Genomic DNA, 18847 nt, shown 5'->3' with positions numbered 1-18847 from the left:
CACCTATTATACACATGTAGCATTAAAAATTGCACATGTTCAAGTAGCTATGATATTCAATTATCAGCAGGCTGAGAATAATATACAAACTACTTGCATGAAACAAAATTCAAAACTGATTTTGAATTGCCCTCACCTTTGCCTGCCCAATTTCCAGACTGCTTGTTATGAAACAAAGTATTTTCCCTACGCGTCATTCTAAACAAATGTGCCCTAGATACCTGTGATCCACCTTTAGATAAAACAAGAACAGAACAATGAAACCTAATGAATGAAGGTCAAAACCTAATTCTTCAGTCAAATATCCAATGTAACAGTATCTTCCTAGATTTTAAGCCAAAAACAATTCTGAACTCAAGTTTACTAGAAGAAAACAGCCCTTCAAAGAACAATTCAGCAAGTAACAATGCTGACATACGTGCAGTAAAAAGTTCAAGACAGAAAATCAAAATGTCACATACCTTATATTTACTATTTTACCATTTAAATAAAAAGTACATCACGTAAATAAGCAAGCCTGAATGCCGAAGTTAGAAATCAAATGCCCATATCTTGCATCTCTTTTCCCCCAAATAAAACCATGATGGGTAAGTAGTAACACAGACTTTTTAAAAAATTATATCTCATTACACACATTTTCATCAAGAAAAGATCCAGTTGAAGAGTCTATTTATGTTTTTCCAGTTGTTGGTTATATTAATCAGCCTGATTTCTACTATGAAATAGCAAGCTGCTAGGTTTGAAAATATCTGCAATGTTTATGTCCATTTATATCCAGCTAAGAGCAAAGTGGAGAAAGAGATAACGATAGCCACTGTCCAATTAGCAGTCTAAGTTGTTCTGTAACGAAGACCTTACAGAAAGAACAGTGGTATTCACACTTTTATGTTTACTATTATAAATCTGTGTTCAAATACTGTCCAATAATCTCCATACCTGAAATTTACTGTTCTAGAACTTTACAAAGAAAAAAATAACAATCTGGACCAACAACCTGACTTTGTCCTTAGTCTGATCTTGCCATTATTTCTGAGAACATTCCCCAAGAGATCCACCTCTGACACCATGGACCAGGATGGAGGTATTCAGAAGAAACAAACAGTAAAGTCTGGTGAAGGCCAATTGCAAGCTTACCTAGATATAGACCAAGCACAGAACTGAAACCACATAGACACGTAGTAGACGACTTCTCCCTGTGAATGCAGATGGCAAATATTAACTTTCCTTGTTCTATATACCTCTGCAGCTTTTGACACTGTCACCCATGATGTACTCTCAACTAGCTTGGAAGATGTGACAGAAATCCTGGTTACAGAATCAGTGATTTGAATTCCTCTGGTAGAAAACACCAGATGATTCCCAATAGTCCCTTGCTTGTGAAATTCCCCAAGGATCAGTGCTTTTACTGCTCCTTTCCAAAATCTGCACGTAGCTGTTTTGTGACTTGATAAGCGACACAGAGTAACAGTGTACCAATACAGTATCCCAACCATCTTCTGTGATCGTACCACCATCCTCAAGCACTTGGACAAAACCACCTCATGGACAAACAGCTGGCTGATGTTGAACCCGGGGAAGAGACAGGATAGCAGATGGTCGAAAGAAAACAACTGAAAAGTTAACTTAGTAAAATTTTTTTATTATTATTTTTTAACCAACAATTGGTTACCCTCTAGCTTAGCAGCACTCTCACATTCTTCAATGATGCTAACCTGGCATTTGGACACATGCTCAAAAAATGTGATTCTTTCTTCTGTTAGCTACATAAGTCTTCTCCATTCTAGAGCACAATGACTAAAATTCAGCTATTCACATCTTTGTCATCTCTCAGCTGCAGCATATTTCAAGATCAACTCATAAAACTCAGGTTTTGACCTGTCTCTTCTGTGCACTTCCTTGCTTTCAGTTTAAATGACTACCCATAGTTCCACTAGCAAGAAAATGCCGTATTATTATAAAGCTCTTTTATGAGGACAGAACTTTCTCGGGAGTCGGTCCAAGACCATGGAACAAAACTTTCCTAGCAGTTAACAGCCATCACCATCACCAGCTCCAAGTGCAAAGTGTATTTCTTGCTCTAGCTAACCTACATATTAAAGGTGTTTAAAACACTTTATACAAAACAAGACAGTCTTTCGCTAACACTTGTTTCTCCAGGAAGAGATTGACAGAACACAGCACCCAGCAGATGTTCACCACCGCACTTAATGCACTACTGGAGTGTTCAACCACGCTGCAGGGAACAGAGCAGAAGAGCTCAGAGAAGGGGCCAGGGGCCAGACCCCAGCCCACCTCAGTATTACCTTTGTCTGCCAACAGCCGCTATGTTGCTATCGCCTATCCTACCACTCGCAGCAGTTTACTACCCTTTTTGTAACATTCATTTAGCGCTGTCCTCCCACAGGAAAGCAACTCTAAAAAACTATGTTCTCCACACAAGAATCACTTCCAACAGCAAATACCTTTGCTGCACTTTGTAGATACCTGCTTTTGGTAACCAAAGACAGACAGACTTAAAATCTGGTCTAACGCAGAACACAAAAGGTTCCCTTTCACCACTTTTTTTTTCCTCCCTCTATTCAGTTCCATATTCTTCTGTATTCCACAGCTTGTTAGCCACGATCATTTTGAGAAGTTGAGTACACTGCATGCAGCATATTCCTCTTACTATCATGCCAGAAATATAATAAAAAACTCCAGTAAATTAGGTATGTTTGAATCAACACTGGTTATCCTTCAGACTGTTTTTCAGACATATTTCTACCACAACTCTTAATAATAGTTTCCAACAATTACCCTATAACTGATGTAAGGCTAACTTGCTCTAAAATTTATTATTGTTTTCAACAGCAGAGGGAAAAAAAGTCAGTTTTCAATATTTGGGAATATCTCCTAAATCTAATTAACTTAATTAAAAAAACACTACTTTGATATTTACAGAAGTGATAAACTGTCTTTAAATCAATATTTTAATCACAGTATGCAGTCTAGTTCGACCAACGAACATACATCTTCACCAGCAATCTGGAATTCCTGAACTCTTCCTTTTAAGAAAAATAGGGATAATATTCTTTACTTTATAGCTTGCTTTTAGCACCCAAATTACCTATATTGCATTATTCCATTCTGTACTATACAATGACATATCTCTAATTATTTTTGGAATGAAGCTCTTCTACCTCAGCTTTTTTTGAAAATGCACGTAAGACCTTTAAAAAGCAATCCTGCTCAGATGCGCAACTGAAATCATAATGGACTAAGTGCCTTTTCTTTAATGTAAGAAAAGTTTTAAAAAAGTAAAATAATCACAGCTTTGTAACAGTGAATGATAACTGCTCTACCAAAACTGAGAAATTCAGTGACAGAGTATCTTATGGAAAACACTGCTATGAAAAAATAACATACTGTGAACATTTTCCTTCCATTTCTTCTCCTGTTTAAGGAAGTTCAAATAACTGACCCTGCACTATCAAATGTCTGAGGCTGAAGATGCATACATTTCTAATTATTTAAGTTTAAGATTCTTCCTTCTATAAATAAATCTCCTTAAAATTAAAACTGAAATCATGACAATTCTATTAATTTGAATGAAAAAAGCTGTAACTGTATGTGTTTGCTGCTAAAATCTTGACGAACTGGAGAAAGGGAAGATTAAATGAAGTTAGTGAGTGACATTTCCAAAACAAGCAAAAGGAGTTATTTCTTCAGAGAGTTATTATTTAGGCTGTTGACTCCCTTGCCTAAAAAGGCAAAAATCTTAAATATATTCAAAAGTGACCACAGACATTCAGGGGGAAAGAAAAAATAACAGCAGAAAGCTACCAAATACAAAGAAACCATCTCTGATTCTGCTAGGCCAAGAGTTTTAAATCTCCAGAAGGCAGAAGAGCAGATGTGGGAATGACTGCTATAGGCATCTCCTGTTCTTAAACATCTCCCAGGAATCTTTCTTCAGCCAGGCTAGAAAAAGGACATTAGGTTAGAAGTATGTCCGGCCCAATTCGGTATGGCTGCTATGCTGTCTAAAAAAGCCCCTCTATTAAAAAGAATAAAGAAAAAAAATGGGTGAAAACCTGGAGATAGTTTGCTCAATGACTGACACAACTCCTGACTGTGATAGCCTCTCAGGCAGGTGCAGAGCTGTCATCATGTCTGATTTTTCTGTTATTTGATGGGCTGAGTTCAATGACTTTCAAAGCTGAAAGTCAATAGGGAAAGACTTGTTTCCGTGTTTTAAACTCTGAATAAAAACTAGGTCTAAGGATAAAATTCATTGGTTTTAAGATTTTCTAGCACACAGTGAAGAGTTTATTATAAGCAGTATCTTGTAAAAGAAATCCATTTTCATTTCAGAATGCATTTTTTCTTCCCCTTTTTTGTATATCCAGCACACTTATCCTGCAAATGAAACTACCTTAAGAAAATTACATATTGCTATTTTTGTGCAGTTTTAACTCAATGCCGACATGCATTGAACTAGATACAAATCATGAATTAAAGTCCTAAAAATAATCAGTCTTCCACTTTCTTGTAAAACTAAAAAAACCATTATTTTTGTATATGTTGAGGTCTGTAATTGCTTAAAAAATGCATAAATGCACCATATTATGTTTATCAAGAAATATAAAACTGCTAGAGAAAAGGTGTATTTATTTGCAAATCAACATTTGCTACAGACACCACCTTTCTTTGGGAAATAAGGAAGTAAGAACCATGATTAATATCCATTTACATCTAGAGCTTGATTTAAATCATGATTAAATGGTTGATTAAAGCCACAGAAAAAAATCCACACTGATTTGATTTGTGTTAGCATCAGATAGAGCATGTTCACAGAAACATTTTCTATAATAATAATAAAATAATAATAATAAAGATCAGTTCTTACAGACTGTCCATTCTATAACATCATCAGTGGTTGCAAATATGCACACTAATAGAAGAAAAAAAGTTTCCAGTAAACTAAGCAAACAATCCTTCCTGCCCCCCCCAACCAAACGACAGAACTCCCTTCACTGAATTTAAGCATGTTTTTCTGGCACCTGGTATCAACTTTCTGGAACTTAAACAGGCCACAGCTCAGTTCCTAAATGCATTCAGAAACGATCTACAGGTTACAAAAATTTCACATGGATTCATGGAGCTTCCTTAAAGTTAAGAGATCTAGAACTTAAATCCTGCAGTTCCCTCCGTACCACAGTCATCGGGGGAAGCACAGTGACTGTGCCTGGTATTTTCATGCGATTTTTTCCCGAGTTACTAGAGCACAACAAGCAAGGCTCCACCTCAACAAGATTCACAGAAAAAAGCAAAGGTCTTTTGATTGTGCTGATTTTAATCAGCATGGCCACTGCTCTGATTTGACTTGAACTAGCTATTTGGGTCAAAATACTATCACTTCCTAAGAAATGATCTCACTTAAAACTCCAAACTGTGTTCCACTATTGGAACAACGGAAATAAATACAAAAACTCTGAATTTTCTACCTTCCAAAGAATGGAGGTTTAGATTATAATGGCCCAGAATATTTAGAATTCCATTTTATTTGGATGGATTAGACTAGGAAAGTAGTGAAAAATATACCGAAAGCTTACTCTACACCACGTAAGTTATAGCATTCAACATTTACTATGTAGTCTTTCAGCCCTGTGTATAAGAGACACCTTTCCTCCAGTAATAAAGACATGAAAGAGAATCTCAACAGTTTTAAACTGATTAACTTTTAACTTTAACCAATTAACTCCAACTGATGCAAGCTAACTTTTTAAGATTGTTCAGATGAAAACCAATTAAATACTGTTTTCAGTTTTTGCAGTCCTTTTCCCAGGATGAACAGAAATAGGTTACTGGAGTTATTTGCAAAACCAGGAGTTCCCTCCTCCCCTTCCTTTGGATTACACACATAAAGTGAGGTTTGAAACACCTTTTTCCTTTCTTTTTCTTTTCTCTCTCTCTTTCTTTTTTTTTTTTTTTTTTTTTTTTAAAGAGACAGCCAGCCTTCAAGCTTGAAAGTAATACATATAGAACTGGATTACATTTTACTGTTTTTTTCACTTTTGAAAGACAAATATTTTTAGGGCAGGCCTGGTTCCTGTGTGTCAGAAAAGACGACGGTCAAACTGAAGCTAGATATAAGCAAGCTAGAGACTTACTAAATGCCTGACAAAGCTACCTTCAGCAAGGTAGTATGAACGAAAAGCTGCCTGTCACTAACCTACTCCAGTTCTTTCTCCCTCCATCATTCATCTTACTTATTTCTCTATGAACAACTTTAATCTTTCCAACATTTTGCTCCCTCTGCTATATTTGAAAGACACTCCATTACTCCTCTTTCTAAATCCTCTCTCCAGTCCTCCAACTACTTTTCTCTGCCTTAAACTCTATTTATCCAAGTCTTGCATGCCGTGGAGCAATAGGGCCTCTGTACATGTAATTGGAATTTTACAGAAAGACTTGCTGAAAAAAAATAGCAGGAAAGTTTAACAGGTGACAAAGTCAACTGATACTCAAGTCGGTCTCCTCTGCAACTTCAGTACTAGCTCCAACACAATCCTCAAAACCAGCGGATGAATACTAGTTCATATATCTTAGAAACCGCTCACTTCAGCAGGATGAAATGAAGACAGCCTTTCAAGGTTAGGCTAACACTCACACACATATCACTCCTCATCCTGTTCCTCAGCGGATCAATAGACCATACCTGAATGTACACCACGTCAATCAAATTTTACATATATCATAGATTTTACCTATTTCATGCATGTAATGAAAAAGGAGCTTAAAAATAGGGGAAGGGGTGATTGAGAAAAGTAATTCTCTTTCCAACCTGAGGAAACTTTAGACAAATTTGCCTTTGATAATCGACTGAACAAGCTGCACTGCAAGCATCAAGGGATGGTGTAGGGATATCTAGCAGGTGCTGCAGTTTATCACAAAACCGTCTAAAATAATTGGAAGTGACAACCAGCACTACCACAAATGATTTATTAGTCTTTCACTCAGCTTTTCAGCTTCCTCAGGGCCAGAATAAATAATTTACCAACTCTGTATCTTCCAATCATTAATTCTTCCCTGTGCATCCAAACTACATTTAACTCTGCTGGGTTCAGTGGAATTAAAAACACAATACGAAGACTTCCCCCCCCCCCCCAAGTATAGTATTATCTGACTTCATCTAAAAGTAAAATTGTCAATCAAAATTTATATCTGGTGATAGAAGGGTTAGAGGCAGCAACTAATGTACAGAATATCCACAAGACAAAATGAAAGTTAAATTGAAGAGGTATCAAAAATTAAATGTTCCCGGGGGTTAGGTGTGTTCTCAAGATATAAAGTACTGACACTATCTGAGAATATTGATTAGCACTGTTTTTCTGATCCATAACCTAACATTAGTTATAGGCAAACATCTTACATATCCCACATGGTAAACGCAAGATGAAGCCACTGAATAGGAAACATTCAGAAAACAAGTGGAAAAAGGAAATGTGGCCAAAATGGAAGGATTAAGCATGATCAGAATGATACTGTAAAAAGACAATTCTTTTTGAGAAAATAGCTCACTTATTGCAAATAGATTAATAGTGTACAAGATTTACTAATGGCTTTGTGTTCACATCATAAAAAGGAATGAAAAGAGTATTATACAAGGCAGATTTAGAAACCAGGAGTATAAAATGACATAAAACCAAAGTACACTTTCAAATTTAAAGCACAGTATATAAGGTACAATATTCCTACTAATTACGTAGAGAAAACACAGAGAAAACAAAATCACACCCTAAATCCATTTTTGATGTAAGCTAGTTTTGTCTCATTAAATCAGCATCTATGATTAAAACCAAGATCATTTTTGGTACATAATGTATTGCATTGTTAGAGTAGCATCTGTTTGTTGCACAGCAACACATTTTTCAGCTTTAAGAAACTGTACTCATACGGAAGAAACAATCCAGACTTTGAAGATATGAAAATATTTTTACTTCGAAAAGCATTTTGTACTAAAGGGGTTAATAACATTAATGTGCTAATATTTTGCATTCCAAGAAGAGGCTTCAAGCTGTTGGAAACATACAGAAGAAGAATTTCATGGTACTAACAGCTTTCTTTCAGTCCTATGGGACTGAGACAACTCAAACTTTAAGTGCTTAGAAGAAAAGCTCTGTAAAGCTATGAAGGCTAATCAATAGGGCTTTCACCAAATGATAATACAGTCTGAAATGAAATAAATTGGCCACAACAAAAATGCCTCACCCCTTTTCTCCTCATTAATCTCAATATAAAGTACAGTATGAACTACAAGTCTGAAATAGCTGACATACAAATCACAAGTATATTCTCACAATACTTTAAACAATGCAGAAGTTTTCCATAAGGATAGAAATTTAAGATGATTTATATGAAGGCAATTAATTATCCTATGTATTTCCTTTTCACAAACATTAATTCTCCAGTTCAGTAAGATTGTAAAATCTGTATTCCTATTTTACTGGACAGCAGGATATCTCCTTTCTTCAGTTAAAGGACAGATCATCTGCTGCTGCAATTGTCCGAGCACAACAAGCTGAACTAAATCTCCCCCAAATTTTCCACGGAATGCTACTGTCACAAGTGCTGAAAGAATTTTTTTACACCATGACAAGGGATGTTCTAAACCTATGCCAAATGTAACAAAACCTCATTGTAAAATGAAGCAAAACTTAGAGAAACTAAACGACAGGCAAGAAGGTATTAATCTCTACGCTTTCCCAACAGTTAGGGCAAAAAAGCCTTCAAAAACCTCTCGTTAGATACAGAGAACGCATCTTGGGAAGTCTGATGAAAATAAGAATAACTGAAATCCCAGCAACAAATCACAGAGCCACAAGTCATTTGGCCTAGGAGTCAGTTACTTAAAACCATAAGAAAGTACTTCTCATGGTCAAATAAAAATAATTACAAAATATATTGCCTGTTGCTTATACAGCCTGAACCTAGGTCACATAAATGGAGAGATCCAGGAAGCACTTTTTCATTTCACTTCTGAAGCCAACTTATAATGGAATCTTTTTGGACAAGTACATAAACTTTTTGACTTGCACTACACCATTTCCCTTAATAAGAGTCTTGAATGCTAGCATATAATGAAAATTTATTGCTATGCAGTTTTCCTTGAAGGTTCAAAACAGTAGCTACGTGTCCTGATTTCACTTCTGAAGTTTGTTTCTTATGCAAAAGCTTTTCAAACTGATAGCTCGCTGTATAACACAAGGGGCTAAAACAGGCTGAAATCATTTTGGTAAGAAAAGAGGATTCAGTCCTTGATTTTTTTTTTTTTTTTGATAGAAATATGACGATTGATACAATCAAACTTCCCAAAAGACCTGTCTGAACACACAAACACTATTAAATCATTATTAATAAGTATGTCTCATTAAGGCCTTCTTCAAAGTCAAAAACCCACAAAAAATTGAGATCACAAAAAAGGGGGTGGGGGTGAGGTATCCTGAGGAGAACAGGGTATCAGCTGTAACTTATCCAACCAGAACATTTCACTGAAACCTTCACTACTTCTACAAGAATGCAAAAAAATATTCTGTTTCATCTCTTTAGGGATACTTGATATCTCAGCATATGAGAAGCTGACAATATATCTTCATGGATCTATCAGTTATGGGTCAATCTATAATTAATAATGTCTGTTTATAAGAGATGTCCCTAAAGGAGAGGTAGGTATATTTATAATTGAGTTTATCCCCAAACAAGAATCATGTTGGCAAAGGTCAGTTTTGACAAAATATCCTTAACTATCGCATAGAACCCCACATTCTCTCTCTCTCAGTCACTCTTGGTGTGATTTTTTCACCTCCATCAAGTCTCCTTTCCTCAAATTTTTTCATCACAGGCTATTTGTATATCCCGACAAAACTTTAAGATGAAGAAGAAGAAAGGAACAGGTAGTAATTAGGTTCAATTTTATCTGCATTAGCTCTGAGTGTATTTGTCATCTCCACTTTCCCAAAGGAACTGAGGCAGAGCAGGCCCACAGAGGGCCCACGTAGCAGTGAATCAGGAACCAAACTTTTCATCTCCTGACCCTCGTAGCAATGCTCATTGGGATACAGAAATCAACATCCACCACTGCTATTCTGGCAGAATACATGGGTTCAAACTCCCAGATTCTCCAGATAGCCACATTCTAACCTGGGCTATCAAAAGCCCATTTCTGTCCACTACCAACATGGATAGGATGTCAGTCCAGCCAGGCTATCAATTTATAAAAGTCTGATTTTGAAGGAAAAACATTTCATTATCACAGCTTTTATCATCTGCAGACATTCAGGCCTACCCTCCTGTAAACTATTCCTTTCTGTGTATGCATAAGAGTCATTCTCCAAGCCTAAAATGGATTCAATAAATTGAGATAAGATAGGAAGTGACACTACATGATGAAAGAGGTAAAGGAGGTTCATTATTTAGTGGTAGAAGCAGGCCTCATTCATGTTGCCCACATCTTGGTGGAAGCAAAATCTATCCCTGAAATAAAACAGGCATTTTGAGTATATACCAAGACCAATATATGCTATGATTTTTTCATTATTCTTCAGAAAACTGTGTTGCTGCAAACCACTTAATTTTGCTATTTCATACAACAAATAAAAGGCGTAACAGTGTTCAGTGAAAAATCATGCTCTGAAGAAATGCCCAGAGTTACGGAGTAACCTACTCTTGTAATCAGCATGACAAAGGCAGCTTGAGAGGAAGAAATTTGACTTCTGACATTTTTTTGGCTAACTGGTTGGTAGACACAACCATATGGAAAAAGCGAAGCCTCTTCTACTGAGTGAACAGAATGCATTTGTGTTGCATGCTTGCTGTCCCTAAATTATTAAGATAAGGGGCACACTATCCACTTGAAAACAATGCGAGAAAGCTAGAATATTGCATCATCCAAAACTGCAAATACAAACAAATATGAGGCCTCTAGCATGCTCTAGTAATCCTAAAAATTCTAAAAGACATTCTATATTTCTAAATTTTCTAAAAGATCACTAAACTTTAATTGTAGTTCTAACAACAACTATATTTAAAAAATAAAACTGAAGGTAAAAGACTGAAAAAGACTGATTATCAGAAAATTATCAGTGACAAAAACGAAAACTGTCATCACAGGAGAGTTTGGCAATCATTGGCAATTCTTTCATGCTATCCCTTCCTCCTTTGCTCTTCCTTCCATATATTTAATCATCTGTTAGAAATTTCTGTGGAATAGGTTGTGAAAAAGAAATACTGAGGATACACTTTACTATTTTGCATTTAACTATTCAGCAATAATGACTTCCAGAAAACAGCTTGATCCCATTGATTAAGGCTTATATCATTAATAGCTTGATTTTTATTCTCATTTGGAACATATTGCTACATAATATTTTCGGCCTGTTAGTTCGCAGAGCAAAACATCCCTTTTTGCATGTTTCTGAATTCTGCACCCTCCCAAGCTTCCAACACCTTCGCCTTGATTCTTTCTAGTTAAATGAATGGAATTAACTCAGTTCAACATCAGGATTCTTTGTCCATAGGAACCTCAGGAAAGATGGGGCTTTTCCTGTGAAAGTAAATCTCATTTTCCTTTTTCCTATGGTGCTGACATATGCCTTGAAGCAAAACTGATGAACAATCCTATGTTTAACATTACTCAAGAATTTTAAAAATCACCTCTTCAAAATCACAGAGTGAATCAGAAAAGAAAAAAAGAGATCTTTCAAAAACAGCTGTAGCATTTAAAAGAAATTAGCATGAGTGACTGCAGGGAAAAAAACCAGCATTAGTCTGAAGAAATCTGGCTTGGGTCACTGAAGAGAAAACAGAGGCAGATGCTAGGCTGCCTAGCCCAGGTCACTGCAGGGAGAACAACAGCTGGTTATATGACTCTTGCCTGGGACATTTAGTTGGTGCTTGAATCTACTGAGCAATTTTTGTAATAAATGCCTCATGATTTTAGTATGAAAGTTGAAAACAAGATGAATTTTTGGGGGGTGGAGCTATGTCAAGTCACTTATTTAGTTACAATACTTATTTTTACTCTCTTTTATGCCTAGTTCTACCAACAAGAAAAAAGAGCACAAATACTGACTCGCTAACATAGATCTATATTTGAAATAGAATAAGGAAATTCTGAAGTGCTCTACCAAGTTATCAATATTTCAACAGCCCCTTAAAAGCTGTTTCATAGCAGCACACATACTGTTGGGACGATAGGTTCTACATTCACTCCACATTATTTGTAGTATATTTTAAGACATTTTATTTTCCTCATCACATGGAGATCAAAAGAGAAAGCATCCTCTGATCTTCATTTTATCCACAATCACTGTACTTTTACCTGAGAGTTACAGGACTCTCTCTTATAACGCATCATATCAATGTTAGAATAGAGTGACTATAGAGTTGTTGCTCATCCATCCTAGGCTTTTATTAAAACCTTTACCATCATAATTTCTGGATATGTTACAGAAAACCGAACACACATTATGAATCCTGGTAAGCAGAAGAGGGTTTTTCTAAGTGAATTTTTCCATGATTCTTCAACTACCCATTTCATGACTCATGCACTCCCTCCAATCATATTATTCATCACTTCTTTTAATGAAGAGAAGAAATTACAAATGATTATATCTTGATTCGTCTGAGCACAGAAAAAGATCTTTAGAATCAATGGACAACTCTATTCAATAGATCAGCTACTTATTCAAAATATGTTTTACTGAAGATGCAGAATATATCTTCAGATGTGCATGTAGTTTTACTAATTGTTCTGAGAATGTATTACATGCACATTCATACAATACAGTCACTCTAAGAAGAAGTCTTAAAAGTAGTACGGTACAATTGAAGGGATAAATGACAAACAAAAGGCATTTTTTCAAGTCGTTATACAAATATACTTCTCACTCCCACGTTACTTTTACTTTCCTTCCTAAGTAGTACAGGTATTCATTAAAAAAAAGTAGGCATGGCAAAGAAAATATACATTATTACCTTTAAATATTTTCTAAGTTTTGAATGAAGATGTTTCAGCATGCAATGGGCATTATCTTTTGAAGCAAAACAGATAGCACAAACAGACATAATACAGTGAAGAGCTGTATAGTATTGAAACAAAAACAGTTCTGCATAGAAACAGAAAAAAGTGAGCTTACCTAGTAAAATAATAGCAATAGTTTCATTTTTTAGCTGCATATTATGAGAAACGTCAAAGGAAAGCTTATACATCGAGTTTCCAAATTACCCATGAACACCAGCTTCTGTCTATCAATAGATATTATAATTCCAAAAGAACTTCTTGTTTGCTTGAACATATGAAATTCATATTAATGCCTGTTGTACAGAAATTAAGTTTTGCAGCATTAATCTAAATCTGATTTTTAAATCAAACATTAGAAATAGAACTGATAGAAATATGAAATAATGGAACAATCACAGATGCCTGGGTTCTTTGAAAGCTCTGGTCCACCAGAACATGGCATTTACAAAAAAAAGAGAGAAATAATATAAACAACATAAAAATGGGAGAATGACAAAGCTCACTGCATTTGATATTTCTGTTTACTGTTTTCACAACTATCAGGGATGTTTTTAATGTTTGTTGATCCTCACAACAGAGGTAGGGAACATTAAATCCAGCTACAACCATATGCCAAAGAACCTGGGATAAAGAAAATAGTCTAAAATTGGTATTTACTAAATATAATGCTGCAAGAGAATATATTAATCAACTTCAGTGCCACTATCAGCTTGTCATAAGTTAAGCTCAAATGTTTGCAAGATCAGAAGTTCAGCTGAAAGGAAAAACATGTTTTAGTAGAGACAAGTCACCACATAAGGCAGATCCTTCTTCACTGAACTTCTTGCATCCTCACTGTATTGCTGATAAGACATTAGTGGCTGGTTTTGCTATGCATCTTAGGTATATGATAAGATAGTATACCTATGCATGGCAGGACAGAGTATGCTGGTGGTGTTTCAAATGTGTGCTAACTTTACATAATTAAGGGGAAGTTATACTAGCAAAATTGATTTTTAGCTTCTTTCAGCACTGGGGATAGAATGAAGGAGGAGGAGATGCATGGACTAGACTATGCTATTCTGGCAAGACTACCATTTTGCTAGTAAGCTGCATCTGAGGTAGAAGTGTGTCACTAGGATAAGTAAGCTGACAAAGTGCTCCTGATGTAGACTTGGCCTAATCCATTAAAACATTTCAGTGAGAAAGAGAATCACTGAAAACTTCCTAGATCTGAGGCAGGTAAATTCTATGAGCTACATCTCTAGAGTTGCTGGTCATCTTTGGGATGCTACTCATTTCCTGCAGTTAACATGCATTAAAGAAACCCAAAAGACTGCATAAAGTTTATATAATATTCACTACCATTACTGAAATATAAACCATTACTGTAATTTGCTTCATTGCCAGCAAAACACGAGGTGTTTCCTCTTCACAAAAACCCTCAGATATCATGATGGCAGGTGACCTTATAAAAATCGTACAGATAGAAATGAGAGAAATAGAAGGGTAGATATTGAAAAAAAACAAAAATGTTAAAATGCAGCTCACATTATGAATGTCTGAGAACCCATGTTTTGCTTAAAAATGTATTTACACTATTTTCATTGTCTTATAATAAAAAAGCTACATGTGTAACTACTAATAAAGCTGCTTACTATTGAAAGGCCTTCATAGAATGGGCAGTTGTGGTTCAATATTGAAGCTGAAATTCATGATGTACTATGTGAATATTTAACCATGCAACTGTAATATCTTCTAAAGTTCTTTCAGATGAAAAAAATTTACATCTATTTTACAGTGAAAGATACATATACAAATGTACCAACAAATATGCTGCTGTAAAGAGCAGGATATTTTAATAGTGAAATAGGATGATTCATCTCTCCTGTTGCTCAAAGATATCCAACACAAAAAAGTCTGAGCTTCCCAAAAACCCACTGCTGCTACCACCATTACGCCTGGAAGTTTCTATCATGATGGCACTGCTTCCCATGGTTATACTATTTCCTCTCAAACTCATATCTTTCTACAACTGTTATCTCTCTAGAGGATCCTTAGTCCAAGTAAAGAACAACTGTTTACTCCTTTTTGACCACAATGTAAAGTGTAATCTGGACCTAGTGTGGCAATTCCTGCTGGCTATATCTTTTCCCTCTTGCAGACATTCTCTTTCTTGGCAGTGCTGCAAAGACTTTTTTGTGGAACATGAAGAATTTCTGCTATCTTGAGGTATTTTTTAAGCTATGGTCTTACTATGAACCCCATTTTATCTGATTTTTTTTTTTAAATAATGCTTGTAATTTCTTGCTAAAATATCATGCTTTCGTGTCAACTCTGATCAATCCTACATCTTATAACACATACTTCCAAAATGCACTGCAAACCAGCTCTCCTAAAAAGTGAAACAGAACTACTGAGTTCTTGAATACTCATTTTACAAATCCAATGCATGTGTTTGGTTACAAATACTAGAGTATTTCTCTAGTATTTCCTCCACAAGGCTTTTTTAATACTTGTAAAGCTTGATTTGAGAGAGTGCTGATCCCTATTCTGTGAAGCAAGCTAGTGTCATTAGGATGACACAATCAGGCCTTATTGTGGTAAGAAGAAACATCATTTAGTATCAGTGGCACACTGCTATTGATTTGAACTCCTCCTTGCTTCATGGGTGAAATAGCAGGCTCCTACACACAGACTCTCTAAGTATACCAACAGAGAACAGAGGCAAGAAAAATACTAAAAATGGATGTATTAAAGATACAACAGGAAATATATGACTCATGAGATGTAAATTCTTTTATCTGTATGGAATAAATTGAAGAAGAGCTTAATATGGCTTCTATGATTTCTATGGAGTTAGATTAGAACAGAAATATACCTATCAATAACACACCAGATTTAGGCCTCCCAACCAGCATCTCCTAACTGCTCAGCAACCTCTGTGAAACAAGATCAGCTTCATTTTCATTATCTAATACATGACTATTCACATTTTAAAAACGACTCTTTTTTTAGCATCCTGGTTGGCTGTTTCAGCATAAGACCAGGAACTGATTGAGCCTACAGTCTAAATTATCCTTTCACATTACTAGCAGGATCTCTAAATTGAAGCTAAAAAACAGTCCATCAACATGGAGATGTTTGCTCTTCCTTTTCTACTTCTGAAAAACAGTCTGCAATTTTCAGAAAAAAATCCATATTTTTCTTCTTAAAAAAATACATAAGAAAAAAATAGTTATGGTTATGCAATATTAATATAAATAACACTTTCCGCATAAATAGTTCTCCTTCTAAAACCTGAAGCACCTTTAAGCAACTCCATGAACTAAAAATATGTAGTAAGCTGAAATATTACTTATATTGCCTAACTGCACCCAAATTAAGCTACTTTTGAACACTTTTGTAGCACCTATGTTAGCACACTAGAATTCTACAGTCCATTTCTTAAAATGTGAACAAAGTAATATAAAAGGCATTAAAAAAATCATTTCAAGACAACTTCTTTTTAAAAACACAGTAGCGTAGGGAACAGAGCTATTTTCATACCCTATCCAGAAAATGGATGAGGTGTGAAAGAAATCTCTTGTTTAATGTGACCTTTGGCTGTACTTTCACTTGTCATCATTACAATGTAGCTACTTTCAGCGCCAACACATAAGCTGCGTTATATTACCCTGTAACAGCAGTAGCATGTATTTCAGGAAGTGCTTCATACTCTGAGAATCTGGTGGCAGAATGTATTGACAGCACTTACCTTTGTAACCACGTATCCTAGGTCTTACTGAACAATAAGATCTCGTTTATGCAAGGAAATAAGACAAAAATTCATAGACCATGTCACAAAAACCAGTATACATTCAGGAACTCCCTTGGAGTTCTCCCTTTCAGTCAAAACATTCAAATAAAGAGAAATGTAAATTTCAGGTTAAAATTCTGCCCCAAATGATGATAATATTCAGGGCTTTGTTACTGTGCACAGACCAAAAATACTGCATCGTTAGGATGTGCAACATACTTGACTTTTCTAAACATATGTAATTAAGAAAATATTTCTGGAAAGCAAATGAATTTGAAATTCAAGGAAAATTAATAGAACAAATATGACAAATTCACATTTTATACAACGGTAGCAAGCTGCAGAATAAAAATCAGTAGCTAGCGTTATCTGAAGTTGTTCATCTAATGCTGTAGAGAGAAAAACCATTGATACATACCGTACACACATTTTTATCCATGTATATAAATCAAAGGAAACAGCTTCCTTTAAGGCAAGCATATGAAGATACTAAAGCAAGATACAAATTAAATATTCATACATTCAATATTTCAAAATAAGGAATTTGGATACACACATGCATAATTTAAGTTCTGTAGTGAAACCTGTCTACAGAGGCCATTTCTACTGTATTTCAACGGCACTGAAACTTGAAATGCACAATACAGCCTTTCCATGCTGTGTTAAAACTTTAAAGTATATAGTAATTCATTTCAGGCACTAAACATAGAATAAAGGCCATGTTATGCACACGGCACTTTTCCACAGGAACTACTGCTTTGCCCTAGTCATTAAAGCTCCTTCAGTGCTATGAAACCATGCTGTCAGTCACAGCACTTTCCTACAAGATGGCTTCAGACTGCAGGAGGAGTTACCCATTGAGAACAGAAGTTAAATAAGTAACTTCAGATAAGAGGCTTATAGTTCCTCAAAAATACATCAGTGAAAATTTACTCTGAGTCAAATTCTGATCTGAGGTACCTGTTTCAAACTCCACGGAGCTAGTGCTTATATATGAAGCCTGAATTTGACCCCTTACATTGTTTTTATGCATTTATTCAAGACTCTTCAGAGAAAAAGACTAGATTGCAGACCTTTTTAATTGGCAGAAGACAGCAATGCAACAACAGGCTTTGCAACAATATGCTGTGAGGTAAGAATGATTTCTTTGTGAACACAGAACATAACAGTAGTTTACATCTAACAACACAGAGATGCTGAATTTTTGAAGCTTATAAATTCCTATGCATGCAAAAAAGCAGTGGGGGGAAAAAAAAACGTAACTCATCTGTCACTCTGACACAGATCTCCTTCGACATGTATCTAAAGATACCATCATTCCTCCCCATATATTGAAAACTTTGCTAGTAAGAAGGAACTCTCCACAAGAATTATTAATACAATTCTATTATTTTATTAGCAGAAGTTGAATGTAGTTCAATTAGTTCAGCTATCAAGAGGCTCATTAAAAAGCATCCTTTTTATTTTGACAAAAATATCTGTTGCAAACTTTAAGACTAATTAAAGAGTAATTAACAATGGGAAAACAGAATGACTCTGTTTCTATACATTTTAAAATAAACATTTATCCTTGTTCCTTAAAGGTCACTCATTTGATCTTGACACACCTATGAAATAATAGAAGCAAAAGCTAAATAAGTAGAAAAGCAATATTAAGCAATATAAAACTAAACAAAATTAGTATCCACATGGTAAATTACTTTACTGAAAACCATCTATGGATTCTGCAAAGAATATATTTTGCCTTAGAGCTAGTACTTTAATTTTCAAGAACCAAGAAAGAGAAAAAAAAATCAAAACTAGTCAGTAACAATGCAGCGTCGAAAAGCAATAAACTCAAAATTAAGTTATAAATAATTTAAAGCATGTCATGAAGATGTATTAATAATTCATCAGATAAATAATTTACTAAATAATCAAATAAATAAATAATGAAATACATAAATAAATCAGCAAATAAATAATTCTGCAAAATAACCTAAACAATAAGTCACTAAAACAAATGA

General features: G+C 35.2%; 1 protein-coding gene across 1 annotated transcript in view; it reads right to left on the bottom strand.

Annotated features, from left to right (window-relative positions):
• The window catches only part of TBC1D5 (TBC1 domain family member 5), a 322079-nt gene that overhangs the window by 275926 nt on the left and 27306 nt on the right, over window positions 1–18847 (bottom strand). The gene's annotated exons all lie outside the window — the stretch shown is intronic.

This window comes from Dromaius novaehollandiae, chromosome 2 (assembly GCF_036370855.1).
Source record: "Dromaius novaehollandiae isolate bDroNov1 chromosome 2, bDroNov1.hap1, whole genome shotgun sequence".
NCBI classification, from domain to species: Eukaryota; Metazoa; Chordata; class Aves; order Casuariiformes; family Dromaiidae; genus Dromaius; species Dromaius novaehollandiae.
Note: the sequence above shows the minus strand (reverse complement) of the source record. Positions and strands in the feature narration are given on the sequence as shown.